The sequence below is a fragment of the Candoia aspera genome, chromosome 2, assembly GCF_035149785.1.
Source record: "Candoia aspera isolate rCanAsp1 chromosome 2, rCanAsp1.hap2, whole genome shotgun sequence".
In the NCBI taxonomy this organism is placed as follows: domain Eukaryota; kingdom Metazoa; phylum Chordata; class Lepidosauria; order Squamata; family Boidae; genus Candoia; species Candoia aspera.
The window spans coordinates 255,895,132-255,914,131 of record NC_086154.1 but is presented as its reverse complement, the minus strand read 5'-3'; the positions used below and the strand labels follow the sequence as shown (position 1 = coordinate 255,914,131).

Sequence of the window (19,000 nt, the reverse complement as noted above, 5' to 3'; positions counted from 1 at the left end):
ATGCCACACACCCCCCCAGGAACCCACCTCTATGATTTTGCATTAGTTGGTACCACTGAAAAATTTAGAGTTACCCTTTTTCTAAGGAGCAGAATAGCATCCACAGAGCATCTTTCTATAGTAGGCTACACCAGCCTGTTTGTCTATTGGTTCAGCATTCGAAGACATGGGAAACAACAGTGAACAATGATCTGATGGTTAAGGTCCATGCTGTCCAACATCCCACCCATCTTTGGGATGGATGGTTGGAGCGATGGATGGCCAACATTTCCTATTTTGAGTGCCCATGGGAAAGAAATATATGAATAAAATGAATGATGGTCTAACTATTTGAACTGAAGCTAGATTCTACAGTTGTGCTTCAGATTCAGTCTCCAAGGGCTTTGGAGTACATGAGAGTTAATATTGCAGACAGATGCTATGTGTTGGATCCATCATCTCCATCCACCAAATTGTTTCTTTCATGGTGCAGAATAGAGGAGGACCTGGTGTCCTACTTTTCATCTCTATTCGGCCACTATTAAGTACATAAAAGGGTTAAAGCTGGAATAACCAAAGGCCCCTCCCTTTGGCACTATCTATGCTATTTTCCCACAGTATATTTTCTAGAGCAGTGTAACCTTGACACATTTAAGTTGTGTGGACTTCAACTCCCAGAATTGAAAGTCCACACAACTTAGTCCAACCTAGCAAAGCTGGCTGGGGAATTCTGGGTGTTGAAGTCCACACAACTTAAAGTTGTCAAGGTTGAGAAACACTGCTGTAGGGGCTCTGGAAAGTGTGGTGCCTTTCAATATATTGAGAAAGAAATAATGTAAATTTTTGCCTGTTGTTCATGTCTCTCTCCCTATTTTTCCCATATTTTTACCAGCAAACTGTTTTTGAAGTTCTATGTTTAATAAATAAAGATCAAGCTGTAATTTTTATAGCCAAATTGAGTGGCAGGAGTGTTGATAGAGAGATTGACTGGACAGAGAGATTGACTGGCCTGGTGCTGGTTGCAAACTAAATTGGAAATTACCTGTCCTAATGTTCCAATGCAACATTTGTGCATCTGTATGCTCTGAACCACCTCTTTGAGACAGAATCTAAAGTGCTGCCCAGCCATATTACTATCCCTGTTTTTGCATTTTGGGGAATGGATCTGCATCCCCAAAGAAAGTGATTTTTCTTAGTTTGTTCAGCCAAATCACTTGTTCAAAGGTCCAACAAGGATCTGGGAGGTTTTAGCACTTAGCGGCTTCTATTGCAAAGGAAAAGCAGGCAAGAGGAGACATAGAACTTGACCCATTTGACATAGAACTTGACCCAGTCCTGCCTGGCCTGGGCAATTCTCTTGGGGGTCACACTTTATCACTGAGGGACATGCTGGGGGCTGCTGGATGGAACTGAGGGATCTCAACAATAAAAAGCCTAAAATAAGTTTTAAAAATCCAGAAAAAGAGTTACAGTGGAGCTGCAGGGCCCTCATTTCTCTCCCTAATATTCAGTGGAACCCAAGCCTCCTCCGAGAGATGCACACTGGTGTGGCAAAAACCACACAGTGTTTGTGGCTCATGGGTTATCTACTCCTGGTAGGCATTGTCAAAGGACAGCCATGTTCATCTACAAGGGGGGAACATCCAATGTGCATTTGAGGTGAAAACCCTCCACTTTCCACACCCTTTAAGACTTTCTTTCTTGACTTCCCCTATTAATTAAAAAGTGATTTAAGTTGATTAACTTGATCAAGTGTCCTACTTTATAGAAGCCTTCCTGTGTCTGATCGGTTTCCAGGCCAAAGATGTGGACTTCTCTGATGGATAAGCAGAAGCCTCAAAATTGCTTCGCTATTTCTTCTCTATTCTCTGTTTCTGGTACCTGATCAGCAGATTGAGCAGACCCAAAGCTGGCCTTTTGACCTTTTGGCATATTCAAGGAGTAAGTGTGTCTGCTGAGTGTGGTCAAAGAAGGCAAGATGGCAGCTGTGACAGTGCGATCAAAGCTCTGCCTGATTTTTAGTGTAACCATACCCTGCAGACTCCCCTGTCAGGAGCTCAAAAAACCAAAAAAGTGTTGCCAAGTTGGAAAAACACTGCTGTAGCTCTTCCTGCCTGAAGCCCAGAGATGCCAAACTTACCAGTCCTGAAACACAAGAGGGAGCTGTGCAACTGTAAAATCCTACACATGGGAACCATTTTAATGAGCAATTCCCTTCTTTAATCCGCTCGTTACACCACTGAAGCCAAACCTTTACATACAAAAAGGACTTTAGGGAGGTAAGGGAATAAGGGAAGGGAACAATCTCACGTTCAGACACCCAGATCAAACTCATGTGGTCAGCCTAAGCGTAAAGCTTGGAAAGACTGGCCATTGCTTTGCCTCACTGAGCACAATGCCCCATCTCTGATGGTCCAGCCAGGAAATCAGAAACTTATTTAGCAGCCCAACCATGTTCTTAATGACTGAGAGATCAGGGTTCTTCTAGTTTCCATCAGTTATGCCACTGCGTAAAAAAGATGATATGGGAGAAGCTTTGCGGGAAACATTAATTGTGCCTTTTCAGCCATCTCAACACAGGTCGATTTACCCAATGCTTATAAAAAATTAGATATTTAACGTGTCGCAAGGGCTGAAGCTGATAAGGTGGGAAGCAGCTATTCTCAAGCCAGAACTATTATATAAACAAATGTTTTCAACTCATTTTTCAATGTTTTCAGTTGAAGTTCCACCCTTTTTAACTTGCAAGGCTTTTTTGACAGGGGCCTCTGATTGACATATGCACGTAGGTCTTGATTTCTGCCATAGACAGATATTAGGGGTATATATGACTTCTTTCTTGTCCTCAATAAAGCCAATGTAATTTAAAGTCCGTAAAGCTTCTGTGTTTTATCTAGTTCCTAAATGGGGGGTTGACTTTTCTGGAAGAGTAGACATTTATAGCTGGTCGATACATGCATAGTTCAAGAAATCCTTTCTAAAACCTGGCTATCCGTTTAAATGAGCATAGGCCTATTTTATGCAACATTGCGTTCTTTTCTGTCTTTGAACATTTCTTTCTTCTTTTTCCCTTTTCCTCCCTCAATTGGTGCATCCTTGAAAAGATTAAAAAATGACAATGCACAACCGCCATTTTGACTTTTTTGACCCCCTTGGCAATTTACACTTCTAACATGAGTGGAAGCATTAGTGTGTCCGATTAATCGGATTAATTAACCTGAACGACCAACCAAGAGGATTCGTTTTGCCCCGGTCTCCTTTTTGCATTTTGCTCCTTCCCCCACAATGGATTGTAATTTTATTTTGCTCCAGGCAAGAAAGAAAACCTGGAGAGGTCCCATTTTCCAGCCTTCTTTGCAACAACTGGGAAGGTTTGGGAAGCACTGGTTTCTGACTAACCGAGGGATCTGGGATCACGCACTGCTGTTGCAGAGGAGTACTTTAAGTCAGCTGTGCAAGGGAGCAGATGACTCAGGGTCACCGGATTGTGCCTGCCGTCTTGCCATTAAGTGCTCAGAGTTATGGTTGGTGGTGACAGTCATAAATTGGCACAGCACTGCACAGCTTTCATTAGACCCTGAGATCAGCAGCAGAGGAGAAAAAAACTATAATAGTTAGGTAAGGCAAGTAGCTTTCTCCCTCTCAATTCTACTTTCCCAGCTGAACTCTAAGCTCAGCCATAAAAATGTTTACATCAGGGATTTCCTAAACATTTTGCCCTCCCACCTCCCTTTAGTGCCAGGTTGCTGGCTGGGGAATTCTGGGAGTTGAAGTCCACACATCTTCAAGTTGCCAAGGTTGAGAAACACTGCTTTAGTGTAATCTTAATGTACACAAGTCCCCTAGAAATCCAAATACCGGAATAAACACAAATGAACACTGAAAACAATACAATGAAGCTTTATTTTTAATAAAGACGTAAACAATTAAAATCTTCACACCTCCCCTGGGCTCTGTCTGTACCTCCCAAGGGTGGGGCACCTGACAGTTTGGGAAACCCAGGTTGTTTTTTTTTAATATATATAATTTTTATTAAAACTTTTAGAAAGAAAGATGAAAACTAATACAACTAAGATAAAGTAAGGAAGAAAAAGGGAAAAGGAAGAAAGCAAAGAGAAAGAAAAAAGTGCAAGAAAAAAAAAGTTGAAAAATAGAAAAAGAAAAGATACAAAGAAGTGGCTTTCCATATCCTTCAGAGCAGTTTGTTTGTTTGTTTGTTTTCTACAGCTGCCCATCTCAGCGAGTGACTCTGGGCGGATTACAACAATGTAAGTACAATTACATTTTAATCTCTCTAAAGTTAATCATGATATTCTTTTTTCCATAATCTATCCTGACTAATCTTCAAAGCCATAAACCACAAGTTCATTTTTTTTTTCATTTTTATGCAAAAAGTCCATAAGAGGTTTCCAGTCACCAATAAACGTAGATGGTGTCTTTTTTCTAATCAAAGAAGTCAATTTGGCCATTTTGAGGAAACCCTGATTTAGACACAAAACATGTTGATGACAGCCCTAAGATTCAAGAACAATGTTGGGAAGTGAGGCCAGTATAAAATATAACCATAAAATAATTCCTTAGAAAGAAACCAGATTTGTAAAATACTGCCTCTTTCTTCTGTCAGAAAACACCATGCTCCCAGTCCCTCTCTCTCAGCCTAACCCACCTCACAGGGTTGTTGTTGTGGGGAAAAGAGGAGGAGGAAGGATGTTGAGTATAAGTAACCCCGCCTTGAGTTACTTATAAAAATAATAAAGGAGGAATAGAAAATAAAATATAAATATAAAGAAATAAATAAAATATAGCACTCATTTTTTTTCAAATTTTTATTGATTTGAATTTATTAGCTGCCCAATTCTAATGGACTCATGGTCTCATAAGTCCACCCTAACTAACTACCTCACCACCTCACTGAACACACAATACCACAATAAACTATCTGGGCTTCAGCAGGATTGTGCGCTGGTCCCTGGCTGAAATGAACCCTCGGGGAAATTTGTTGAAGAGATTTCTCCTGCAGCGGACAGATTGCCCTTTCTTCACAGAGTTAGGATAAGCCAACACTTAGTCCCTGAGAGTTCCTTAGGAACATAACTGGATAGCAAACTGTTTTACCATTTTACCATAATAATAATAATATTATATATAACATTAAATATAATATAATATAATATAATATAATATAATATAATATAATATAATATTAATAATTTTGATGCTGCCCGACTCCCAGCGACTCTGGGTGGCTTACAAATTGTTAAAAGCATTTATAAACAAGGAACAATACAAAAACAACACAAAACAAAAGATGGTGGAGAAAACAAACTGGATGGGAACAAGGAAAAGGAAGAAAAGGGGTTGATTGTCCTAATACAAATTTTATTTTCTCTATCTCTATCTCTGTCAATTCCAACAACTTGGCAACTTGGAGAGAAGTTAGTCAGCTGCTGGAACTGCAGAAGGGTGTGGAGATTAAGGATAAGACCCGGCTACTGAAAAAATACAAGGGACTGACTCCATCTGAAGCCCTAGAGACTGCTAAACAAAGGCTCCCAGCAGAACTGTGATTAGCTTAATGACCATTGTAAGAATTGTTGTAAAATTGGGTCTGGTCACTAGTGAGTTGACATATGACTGCAATGACTTACAATGCAAATTCCAGTCCCAACTGTGGTTGTAAGTCGAGGACTATCTGTATGGGCTAGACCCTCCCAGGTCCAGATGGGAGATTCCACAGAATGTTGTGGAGAATAAAAGGGCTAAGATCCTGTGGGACTTCCAGATCCAGACAGACAGGCAGGTCCTGGCCAGTCAACTGGACATTGTGGTAGTAGACAAGGACCAGAAGAGAAGACAGCGGTGGTGATGGCTGTAGCTGTGCCAAGTGACAGCAGCACCAGGAAGAAGGAGCGTGAGAAGCTGGAGAAGTACCAGGGCCTGAAGGAGGGACTAGAGTGGATGTGGCGGGAATTAAAAGGCGTGCCTTCTGTTCCATAGCGCCTGCCCTTTGGAACATCCTCCCTCCAGAAATTGGCCTTTCGTAAGGCCGTGAAGACCGGGCTTTGTGCCCGGGCCTGGGGCCTCAAACGTGTGGATGGTCCAGTCTCTTGGCTGTATTAACATCCATACATTGCTCACTTGGCAGCCATGTATATTAATTTTGTATTTATTTTATATTTTAACTTTTAATTGTAACTGTTTAAATTGTTTTATAGTTTTATTGTTGTAAGCCGCCCAGAGTCACTTGCTGAGATGGGTGGCTATAGAAATCAATCAATCAATCAATCAAATAAATAAATAAATAAAATCTGGAAAGTGAAGGCCAAAGGGGTCCCAGTGGTGGTAGGGGCCCTTGGGGCTGTGACTCCCAAGCTAGGAGAGTGGCTCTAACAGATCCCAGGAGCAGCATCGGAGCTCTCTGTCCAGAAGAGTGCAGTGCTAGGAACAGCCAAGATCCTGCGCAGAACCCTTAAACTCCCAGGCCTCTGGTAGAGAACCTGGGGTTGAGGAAGACACAAACCACCCATAGGGGTAAGCAGGGAATTTTTTATATAAAATTAAATTTACCTCAAGTCAGACCCTTGCTCATCAACAATGACTGCAGCAAATCCCCAAATTTATTTCTGAACAACTTTATTGTAAGATTTCAGGGACTGAACCTGGTATATCCTGCAGGTAAAGCAGTTTCTCTTCCACTGAGCTACAGCCTCTTCTTTTTCTCAGCCTCAGACTCAGCAGCTCAAAACATCAATCCTTGCCTGCTGAATGCGAACTGCAGCTTCCTGTCAGCTGTCAACACCCCAGCTCCCCCAGGGACGGGTCCGTCACCTCTAGAATATCATCCATCCACCTTGCCCTTGGTCGGCCCCTCTTCCTTTTGCCCTCCACTCTCCCCAGCATCAGCATCTTCTCCAGGGTGTCCTGTCTTCTCATTATGCGGCCAAAGTATTTCAGTTTTGCCTTTAATATCATTCCCTCCAGTGAGCAGTCTGGCTTTATTTCTTGGAGGATGGACTGGTTTGATCTTCTTGCAGTCCAAGGCACTCTCAGAATTTTCCTCCAGCACCACAGTTCAAAAGCATCGATCTTCCTTCGCTCAGCCTTCCTTATGGTCCAGCTCTCGCAGCCATATGTTACTACGGGGAACACCATTGCTTTAACTATGGGGACCTTTGTTGTCAGTGTGATGTCTCTGCTCTTAACTATTTTATCGAGATTTGTCATTGCTCTTCTCCCAAGGATTAAGCGTCTTCTGATTTCCTGACTGCTGTCACCATCTGCAGTAACCTTCGCACCTAGAAATACAAAGTCTTTGACTGCTGCTACATTTTCTCCCTCTATTTGCCAGTTATCAATCAAGCTGGTTGCCATAATCTTGGTTTTTTTGAGGTTTAGCTGCAAGCCAGCTTTTGCACTTTCTTCTTTCACCTTCATCATAAGGCTCCTCAGTTCCTCTTCGCTTTCAGCCATCAAAGTGGTATCATCTGCATATCTGAGATTGTTAATGTTTCCTCCAGCGATTTTAACTCCAGCCTTGGATTCCTCAAGCCCAGCTTGTTGCATGATGTGTTCTGCATACAAGTTGAACAGGTAGGGTGAGAGTATACAGACCTGCCGTACTCCTTTCCCAATCTTAAACCAGTCCGTTGTTCCGTGGTCTGTTCTTACTGTTGCTACTTGGTCGTTATACAGATTCTTCAGGAGGCAGACAAGATGACTTGGTATCCCCATACCACTAAGAGCTTGCCACAATTTGTTATGCTCCACACAGTCAAAGGCTTTAGAATAGTCAATAAAACAGAAATAGATGTTTTTCTGAAACTCCCTGGCTTTTTCCATTCTCCAGCGGATATTGGCAATTTGGTCCCTAGTTCCTCTGCCTTTTCTAAACCCAGCTTGTACATCTGGCAATTCTCGCTCCATGAATTGCTGAAGTCTACCTTGCAGGATCTTGAGCATTACCTTACTGGCATGTGAAATGAGTGCCACTGTTTGATAGTTTGAACATTCTTTAGTGTTTCCCTTTTTTGATATGGGATATAAGTTGATTTTTTCCAGTCTGATGGCCATTCTTGTGTTTTCCAAATTTGCTGGCATATAGCATGCATTACCTTGACAGCATCATCTTGCAAGATTTTGAACAGTTCAGCTGGGATGCTGTCGTCTCCTGCTGCCTTGTTATTAGCAATGCTTCTTAAGGCCCATTCAACCTCACTCTTCAGGATGTCTGGCTCTAGCTCACTGACCACACTGTCAAAGCTATCCCCGATATTGTTATCCTTCCTATACAGGTCTTCTGTATATTCTTGCCACCTTTTCTTGATCTCTTCTTCTTCTGTTAGGTCCTTGCCATCTTTGTTTTTGATCATACCCATTTTTGCCTGGAATTTACCTCCGATGTTTCTAATTTTCTGGAAGAGGTCTCTTGTCCTTCCTATTCTATTGTCTTCTTCCACTTCCGCGCATTGCTTGTTTAAAAATAATTCTTTATCTCTTCTGGCTAACCTCTGGAATTTTGCATTTAATTGGGCATATCTCCCCCTATCACTGTTGCCCCCTTTCCTTCTTTCTTGGGCTACTTCTAGTGTCTCAGCAGACAGCCATTTTGCCTTCTTGGTTTTCTCTTTCTTTGGGATGTATTTTGTTGCCGCCTCCTGAACAATGTTGCGAACTTCTGTCCATAGTTCTTCTGGGACCCTATCTACTAAGTCCAGTCCCTTAAATCGATTCTTCACCTCCACTGCATATTCCTTAGGAATATTAGTGAGCTCATATCTAGCTGATCTGTGGGTCTTCCCTAATCTCTTGAGTCTGATCCTAAATTGTGCAAGAAGAAGTTCGTGATCTGAACTACAGTCAGCTCCAGGTCTTGTTTTTACCAACTGTACAGATGTCCGCCACCTTTGGCTGCAAAGGATGTAGTCAATCTGATTTCGGTGTTGTCCATCTGGTGAAGTCCATGTATAAAGCCGTCTCTTAGGTTGTTGGAAGAGTGTTTGTTATGCAGAGTGAGTTGTCTTGGCAAAATTCTATCAGCCTATGTCCTGCTTCGTTTTGTTCTCCCAGGCCATGCTTACCTGTAATTCGAGGTGTCATTTGACTGCCCACCTTAGCATTCCAGTCTCCCGTGATGAAAATAACATCTCTTTTAGGCGTGTTGTCCAGTAGGTGCTGCAGATCCTCATAGAACTGCTCTACTTCAGCTTCTTCAGCATTTGTGGTTGGGGCGTATATTTGGATCACTGTGATGTTAGATGGCTTGCCCTGAATTCGAATTGAGATCATTCTATCGTTTTTTGGATTGTATCCAAGCACTGCTTTAGCCACTTTACTATTAATTATGAAGGCTACTCCATTTCTTCTGTGGTCCTCTTGTCCACAGTAGTAGATCTGGTGGTCATTTGATGTGAAGTGGCCCATTCCAGTCCATTTCAGTTCACTGACACCCAAAATGTCTATCTTTAACCTTGACATCTCACCAATAACCACATCCAATTTGCCCTGGCTCATAGATCTTACATTGCAGGTTCCAGTGGTGTGTTGATCCTTAGAACATCGGATTCGCCGTTCACCACCAGCACTGTTGGCCACTAGCCGTCCTTTCGGCTTTGAGCTAGCTGCGTCATCACGTCTGGGGCTAGTTGAACTCATCCTCTGTTCCTCCCCAGTAGCATTTTGACCATCTTCAGACCTGGGGGTCTCATCTTCCGATGGTATACTGACATATCTCTGGTTGTACTGATCCATTTAGTTTTCACGGCAAGAATACTGGGGTGGGTTGCCATTACCTTCCCCAGGGATCGCATTTAGTCTGACCTCTCTGCCATGACCTTCCCGTCTTGGGTGGCCCTTCACGGTTTAGTCATGGCATCATTGAGGTGTTCAAGCTCCAGCACCACGACAAGGTAACGATCTTTTGCTGAAGTTGTGTTATTTACAGTTCAGAATTTGGTTTCTTCGGTTTTTTGTTCCTGAGTCATGAATCTACAAGGCAAATGGCAGGCTAACTTAAATGCATCATCCAAACAAACTGAAATAATCAATTCACTGCCGGGATCGGTCGAGGGTCCTTCAAAAATGCTCCTTTGAGTGGAGGGCATTTATTCCAAGCCTAACTATTTGATTTCTTTCTCTGCCAAGGAGTTGCACAGCTTGCCTTTTCCAACAGATTAACAGAAGCAATTAACAGAATTGGGTAACGTAAGTAAGAATGGGGTGGTAAAGATGATAGGCCATGTGTATCATACAATTAAATGTGTCAGGGCAATATGTGGGGCACTGCATCTGAACATGGGAATACTATCTGAGAGAGACTGATCTATGCTGCAATTACTGACAAGAATAGATTGCAATGCTGTAGTTAATTAGAATCCAGACTGGAGAATCCCTAGATAGCAGTATTTCCCAACCTTGGGAACTTTAAGATGTGTGGACTTCAACTCTCAGAATTCCCCAGCCAGCCATGCATGGCTGGCTGGGGAATTCTGGGAGTTGAAGTCCACACATCTTAAAGTTCCCAAGGTTGACAAACACTGCTATATATGAATTTAATTTTCCCCACCTTTTATTGCATTTAAATAATGGGGGTATATTTGTGAAATGTGCTTGCCCATGGTTATACACGATTACCAAGGCTTTCATTGGAATGTATGTAGTCCATCTAAAAACTAACCACGTAGCTGGGTCCAAACTACGCATTACTCTAAAACAGGGTTTCTCAACCAGGGTTCCGTGAGAGGTCACTAGGGATTCCCTAGGAGATCACAATTTATATAAACAATTATTTCAAATTCGGGTAACTTCACATTAAAGAGTTAAGTTTCAGTCTTCATTTTTAGTTTAAGAACACTGTTAATGCATATATACAGCCCTAACCATGAAATGAATATAATAATTTTGTAACATCTGGCCTGTATTTGAGCCTGAATGGGTAGGGGTTACCCAAGGCCTGAAAAACATTTCAAGGATTCCTCCAGGGTCAAAAGGTTGAAAAAGTCTGATCTAAAATAAAGTTGGCTACTCTGCTTTTTAAAATCAGCCAAGCTTGGCTGGAGGCTGCCAACCACCCTGGCTATGTAAAATTTAATATTACTATCAATTTACTATTAGTACAGTTACTATTCTCTGTTATTGTAGGCAGTTTTCTGTTGCACCCAGCACACTCCCGGTCCATCCCTGGATTGGGGTCAGAGCAGACACACATCCTACTTAATACAGCATTAACAGTGTTCTTAAACTAAGAATAAAGAATGAAACTTACTTCTTTCATGTGAAGTTGCCCAAATTTGACATAATTTTTAAAATAAATTGTGATCTCCCAGGGAATCCCTAGTGACCTCTCGTGGAACCCTGGTTGAGAAACCCTGTTTTAGACTAAAGTGTAGTTTGGACCCAGCCACATGGTTAGTTTTTAGATGGGCTACATAAATTCCAATGAAAGTATTGGTAGTTATGTATAATCATGGGCAAGCATGTTCAACAAATATACCCCCGTTATTTAAATTCAATAAAAGGTGGGGAAAATTAAATTCATATATAGCAGTGTTTGTCAACCTTGGGAACTTTAAGATGTGTGGACTTCAACTCCCAGTTTTCAGATAAAGGATTCCTCTGCACAATTGGTTTCCTAACCATCCAGAAAATACAGATAGGGAGATAGCAAATGATTATATTCCCTGGTGAATTGTGAAGTACTTTATTCTGTGAGAAGTTTTAAATTATGCTAAAATAGATGCCATCTATAATCCAGAGGAAACAAATCTAATTATTTTATTTATTTATTTGTCAGATTTCTCTACTGCCCACCTTGCATGCAACGACTCTGGGCGGCTTCTATAGAATACTACAAATAGTATTGATAATATGCAAAGTGGTTTCATCATATTGAGATGTGTTTGGGCTACCAAACAGCCATAAAAATCTGTCTCAAATACCATGGAGAAATTTAAGAATCAGAGCAAAATAGTCTTTCCTCAATTACTGACCCCTGTTTGAGACCGCAAGGTTGCTATGGGAACATGTCCAGCAAAACATCACATGTGCAAGGAGGTCAAAAATAAGAATCAGCAAGGAGGAGGAAGAGGACCAGGCATCTGATAGAGGTTTAAAAGTAAAATTAAAGAAATTGAAAATAAAGGCAACTAAAAACCAAATGCATTTATTTATTTATTTATTTATTTTCTATCCCACCTTTATTATTTTTTATAAATAATGCAAGGCAACGAACATACCTAATACTCCCTCCTCCTCCTATTTTCCCCACAACAACCCTGTGAGGTGGGTTGGGCTAAGAGAGAGGGACTGGTCCAAGGTCACCCAGCTGGCTTTCACGCCAAAGGTGTGACTAGAACTCTCCTACTACACCTGATTGGCTCTTGGGCTGAGAGGGAGGGACTGGTCCAAGGTCACCCAGCCGGCTTTCATGCCTAAGGCGGGACTAAAATGCACAGTCGCCTGGTTTCTAGCCCGGTGCCATAACCACTTCAGTTATAGTAAGCTATTGCAGGGGGTTGGATTAAGAACATATACTATCCATCATCCTGCAAATAAAATAGGTTAAACTGAGAGTAAACTATTTAAATAGAGTAACAAAGACCCTACCATCACATCAAGGAGGTCCCATAACTTTTTAATTGTGCCCATAAAGGTGTTTGGACATGACCAGTTGGATTCTATAACTACATAGAAGTCAGAACATATGTTGAATGATAAAGCTGCAGGTCATAAAGTTAAAAAGCCCATCATCATATGATAACTATAATGTAGATAAAGAAAATCTAAAGGTTGCCCTTCCCATAAACAGCTTAATATATCAGTCTTAAAGTAACATTAACATTTACAACATTGATCTTTTCACATAAACTCACTGGGATTTTTAACCATCTATTTATATCAATATTAGTTTGAGATAAACAAATTGAAATATTTATATCTACAAATAAAGAAAATAGTCTTGGGATAATTATTCCAAGATATTTTACAAAGTTCAAAAGCCCAATTTTTACAGGTTTCCATAGATATTTTAGAACCTGTAGGAAGTAGATGAGTGGAGACCAACTAATAGAACAACTGATATCAGGCATTTGAGGAGGGGACGGGGGGGCAAATAACAAAATATTACCATGCAAACTCCCCCACCCTCTTGGTAGCAACTAACAATGACATGTGGAAAGAAATCCACATTTAAAAATATATAGTTTGGTAGATCAGAGAATAAACAACAGTATTTTCATTTAATTGAGACAAACTTTCCTGCTTTGTTTATGGGGCGGCCAAATAAATAAATAAATATGTTTTACATTATTTTTTCTTCCACAAAATTGTAACGTCCCACCTCGGCAGGAAGCCTGGAGTTTACAGCAGATAAATATTGGGAGGGTATGTGTCAAAAAAGTCAAACTAGTGATCCCGTGATCAAAGCTGCCATCTTGACTTGTTTGACCTCCCCCTGAGGATGCTTCTGGTTGCCACATGGATAAAGAAACAAATTAGCTGTTACACCGTCGCTATTCTTATTTCCTCCTGCCCATCCCTCTTTTTCTCTCTCTCTCTGGCTTTGTGCAACAGATTAAAGTTTGATTGGTTTGTGGTTCAACGGTTGTATTTGCATGCTTCAGTGAATCGCAAACTAGTTAACTTTGTTTAACTTGGTATGCTACACAACACAACCCATGTGGTCAACTTTTTGTTCTGTGTGTCCTGAAAATCCAGTGAACTGAGTAAAATATTCAGCTGATTGTCAGCTGATCGGCATGACCAGGTTGCCACTGCGTGAATTTGGGATTATTAACTGTTTGTAATGGTTGCCTAATCCCAAATACTCAGTCTCACAAGCTCGGGCTTAAAGATAACTGATTTATTAAAGGAATAGTATGCAAATACAGAGAAAGCTGAGAATGAGCCAAAGCGCGCGAAATACAAACTTAAAAGCCTTGCCTTCAATTCAGTCCCTCCCCAAGCACCCGTCAGCACGCACCCCCTCCCAGGTGCTAGGATCCGTTACACGCGCCTGGGAAAGTAACCTTGAACAGGAGTGCAAACCCAAACATACATTCCAAAGTTCCAAAACAAAGCAGAGCGCAGGAATGGAAAAACCCAGCCATGAGCCAGGCGGGTATACACGGAAAAACGGTTTGACATGTGAAACGTTACGATGTTAACAGAACATTGAAATGGGGAACATGACACTGTTTCTCAAGGCAGGAACACACATTGTTGTTTTGTCCAGCCTACTGGCTGCCTACTGCAAAAGCAACTACTACCCCTCCAAGGTAGGCCCGGTCAGGAAACAGACACCATGAGAAATACAAGGAATACTCTACTTCAATGTTTCTCAACCTTGGCAACTTCAAGATGAGTGGACTTCAACTCCCAGAATTCCCCAGCCAGCATGGGTTGTTGAAGTCCATCCATCTTGAAGTTGCCAAGGTTGAGAAACCTGCTCTACTTTATCAAGATAGGCTATAGTAACAGATTCTTGAAAGCCTGGGAGTGTTGACGTCAGACAGAGTCAAGGGGGGCCAGTCTTGAGTTCTCATGCTTTCTTGTTTTCTTGAGCTTAGCTCATATTTTGCTGATTGTTGCCACATACTTTCTCCAAGGTCATCTCTGTGCTCCTTTGCGCTTCCTACTATGCAGCCGAAGTACCATTTTCCAAGTTGTGCTGGCACAAATGTGGCTATCTGGTTCACCTGCTGCACTTATTTCACTGTAGGCAAATGCCTCCATTCCAGTAGGCTACTATGCTGGAAACCCTGTTTAAAAATAAATAAAATAACACAACAAACATAACATAGCATAGCATAGCACAGCACAGCATAACACAAAAAGAAAAATTCCTTGGTGGAATGGGTAAAGGCTGTTCTTTTTTCCCCCTTTTTACAGGCTCATGGTGGAATGATGAATAAATGGCTTTTCTTTTTTATTTTACAGGGCCACTAAGGGAGGGTGACACATGGGCTTTTTTTAAAATTCTGGGAGTTGAAGTCCACACAGCTGAAATTGACCTGAGTCCCGTCAGTTTCCCATTAAAACCCAAGTACTGTATCAGGAAGAATTGTAAAACTTCCTTCCTTCCTGTTCCCTAATGGAATGGTGAAATGTGGACCTTTGGTTTCCTTTCTTAAGCAGGTGAAATTGACATGAGTTCTGTCAATTTCCCCTCTTAGGGGAGTGTGAGGAACTGTAAAGCCTGCCTGCCTGCCTGTTCCCCAACGGAAAGGTGAAAGGTGGGCCTTCAGTTTTCTTTTTTAAGAAGGTGAAATTGACAAGAGTGCTGTCAATTTCCCCTCTTAGCCAAGCGTGAGGAACAACTGTTAAGGGTTATTTCCTTCCTTCCGCCCTCCCGCCAGTGAACACACCAGACAAGTAGGTAACAAGTACCAGCAGCAGCCTGTGGAGGGGGACTCGTACAAAAGGGCCGTCAGCGGGAAACCCCGGCGCTCAAAGACGCAGCCCGGAGAGTCACGCTTGCTTTCCCAGCGTGGATGTGAAGGGTGACGCCGCGGGAGGATCCACGGATTAGGGAACGGGAAGAATGCAGCCGGGACAGGAGGAGGCCGGGTCCTCGCCCTGGCCCAGGTGGAGGGTGGGGTTGACATCCAGGAAAGGACTTGAGCCCGCTTCGCTTCCATCCGCTTTAGGGAAGGAACCCAATCCAGGTTAATTCTGCCGCGGTGCAGAAAAGCGCCGGGAGAGCCCGACATCCCCATCCTCGTGTCCCCGGACCGCCCGGCCTTCAGCCACAGGGCTGGCGAGCGAGGCCGGGGGGCCGGCCGGTCTTCCTCCTTCGCGCGGGGAAGGCAAACCAGGACCGGGGGGGAGGGGGCGCTGCGGCTTCTCCCCCTCCCCCGCTCTTCTCCCGGGTGGAACTACATTTCCCAGGACTCGTAGCGCGTCCCTCTCGGTTTAAAATCTATGCACGTGGCTCGCCGGGCGGAGCGGGGAACGTCACGATCCTGCATTCTCCTCGCCTGTGTCAGCGGAGCCCGGCTGCGCCTCCACGGGCTGCTGCGAAAGGGCGATCCTGCCGCCAGCCCTGCCTGCTCCCGTCCCCGCTCCGCCGGGACTCATGCTCCGCCGGGGCGGCATCTGACCCCGCAGCCTCCCCGCTCGCCGCCGGCCGTCCTCCTCCTCCTCCTCCTCCTCCTCCGGGACCCTCAGCCAAGGTAACCCTCCTCCGAGGGCTCGGGCGGGGCGGCGGCGGGGGTCCCCACGGGCTCGGCTCCTCGGCGGGCGGAGGGAGCGGGCAGCCCCCCGTCGGCGCGGCCGCGGGGAGCTGGGGGGCCGCCCCCTCCGCGGAGGGCGGGGGCGGGGCGCGCGGGATCCCCGCGGGGCCGGGGGGTGCCCGTCCCTCCCGCCGGGCCGCCCCGTGCCCGCCGCCTGCCGCCGCGGCGGGGGTCGGCGCCCAGCTGCTCTTGTCGCGGGGCAGCCTCTCCGGCGACGCGGGGCGGGGCGCGCGGCGCTTCCCTTTGTTTTGCGGCCCCGGGGATACGAAGTTGCCGCCGGATCGCTTCCTTTTCCCAAGGTGCGGGGAAGCGGAAGCTGGATCCGAGGGAGAAAGAGGCCGGGGGGCTCCGCGCCCCCCCAGACCCCCCCCTCCTACTCCTCCTCCGGCCGCGGGGTCCGGAGTTGATCTTGCTTTCTCTCTTTTCTTTTTTTTTTGACGCTCCGGCGCGGCTCTTCTCCCAGCCCCCGCGCGGTCCCGGGCATGCTGATTGCCTGTTGTTGTCTAGACTTCTCTTTCCCCCACCCCCTCCGCCCCAAATCAGCCCCGCTGCTCCCACTGCGGTTTGCGAGCGGGCAAAATCACCGCCAGTGGATCGCCAGCCAGCTGGGCCTGGCGAGGGTCAGCCTCGGAGAAAATGCATCATTCCGACGCACAAAGCTACTCGGTCGGGGCGGGGAGAGGAGAAGGAGGGGGGCTGCACAGCCTGGTAATTTTTCCTGCAGTAGACGGGCTCATATTTCCTTGTATTATTATGATTTCGTCCCCTAAATTCTTGAAGTATGGGAGAACAGGTAACCTGGCTCCCTTATTATTAACATCCCTTGGTCTGCTATTTCTTGTTTTAGCTCTGTTTATATAGTGCGTAATGTTTTTTGATAATTAATAATGATTCTGGTGTTAGGCATTTATTAATTGTTTTAGCTCTGCTGTGCACTGCCCAGAGTCACTTGCTTTGTGAGATGGGCGGCTATATAAATTAGATAAATAAATAGATAAATAAAATTAGTTTGAGGGTATATTGTGAAATGGCATATTTAATTGTTTAGAGGAACCTGCCATACATAAATACAGATGCTCAGACTTTCTCTTGGGGGTAATCTCAATTTGCAATCTTTTTTGCTTTTTAAAAAAGCCTCCTCTCTCCAAGACAGTGTCTTGAGGTCAGCCACCTTTCCACTCTCCTCTTGATCCCATTGGATTACTTCTTCCAAGACTATTGTAATCCTTTCAGCTTTCCCAGCAGCCCTGGGCGCTTTGCACCGATTTTCCCGTCCAACTCTGCACATGGAGTGCAAGGTTGCAATTGCTCTGAGCTGTTTGCTTGGTCTGGAGATTGCATTTTGCTAAATTTGCAACGTCTAAAAGAGCACATTATGAAAAGAAAAAGAATATCCTACAGCAGGCTTCATAGCTAAGCTATGCCTTCCTAGATTCTTTGGTTATTAAAATGCAGATTTTACAATATCTGGATTTGATTGTCCTAGGATTTTAACTGATCCCAGGGGTTTGCTATTTTCATGTGGCGAATGTACAAATGTGCAGTAGATGCTTACCAGGGCAATAGTTGTTTACAATGGAATGTGAAGTGTATCATATTCTGTGCTTCTTATTTTTCCTACTATATTCATACAGGAATATAACAATTAAACTGGCAAATTCCATACACGGTTCAGTTTTGGGTTGCAGTGATGCTGATGGCCTGTTCCTTTTTAACTCCCATCGGGGAGAGGATTCTTGCTATTCTCCTCCTAGCACATGCTAGGGGGAACTGACAAAGGCTGTCAGAAGTGAGAGGGGTTTGCTAAGGGAAGAAAAAAAAATCAGAGCCTCTGAATGCTGATGCTCCCTTGTGGTGACATGCCATGCAGTCCTTTGCGTGTACATTTTGGCGGACGTCTCCCGGAGTTCAGCAGCACTTAGTCCCAGGCGAAGGATTGCAGGGGTCACCCCAGGAAGGCTCCCGAGGGAAACAAACCTGGAGGTTTTTCTGGGTGCAGTCCATTTTCCAGTTATAATTCGTGTGGGCTGGGTAGATCTTATTATCTGCAGCCCTTCATTCCCCAGTTTTTCCCTACCGTGCAGCCAGGTCTTATTTTGCTCGTCCTTCGTCACGGGAAAGACCAAAGGCTTCCAGAGGCTCAAAACGGAGGGTGTGGGGTGGAATTCCAAGCGCTGGTTCTCCACCTGCACTTGCCTTGATGGAGAAAGCTGTGCTGCAGCGTGAAAGGCAGAACAGATTGCAGCGGAGAACAGTTGGAGATCAGCCCATTCTCGGCTTCCATCCTTCCTTCCCCGTAACCTGGTTCAAATAAATATTCGTAGTTGCATGTACGGCCCATCCCAAAGCTATCGGTTGCCTTGGTTTTGAAGGTGCTCATGGAAGCAACCTGGGGTTTGTGAATTTCCAAAAGGAGCCAAAAGCTTAGCATTTGATCCCAGGATATACTAATTTTTAGCAGGCTTGTGAGCATGATTTGAAGGATGGGTGCCTGGAACTGAAATGGAAATTAAAGCTGTAGTGTCTGTACTCACATAGACCTTGTCTGTGTTGCTCAACCTTGGCAACTTTAAGATGCGTGGACTTCAACTCCCAGAATTCCCCAACCAGCTGGCTTGGGAATTCTGGGAGTTGAAGTCCTTGCGTCTTAAAGTTGCCAAGGTTGAGAAACACTGGTCAAAGTTTTTGTATGTGGGGAAACTGACTGTAAAAAGAACCTGGGAGTATCTTAATAGCAGATTGTTTTTCTCTTAATATACAACTGCACTCTCAGTGAGGACTAGAAACTCGTAACA

At 44.1% G+C, this 19,000-nt stretch overlaps 2 protein-coding genes across 3 annotated transcripts in view; one reads left to right on the top strand and one right to left on the bottom strand.

Annotated features, from left to right (window-relative positions):
- Nucleotides 1-19,000, bottom strand: part of SMAD7 (SMAD family member 7) — a 290,040-nt gene that overhangs the window by 36,283 nt on the left and 234,757 nt on the right. The window lies entirely within an intron of this gene.
- CTIF (cap binding complex dependent translation initiation factor) overlaps nucleotides 15,963-19,000 on the top strand; it is a 152,203-nt gene continuing 149,165 nt past the window's right edge. For both annotated transcript variants that reach the window (XM_063295840.1, XM_063295839.1), the window contains exon 1: nucleotides 15,963-16,145. The gene's annotated coding sequence lies outside the window, so the exon portion shown is untranslated. The remainder of the gene's footprint in view (nucleotides 16,146-19,000) is intronic.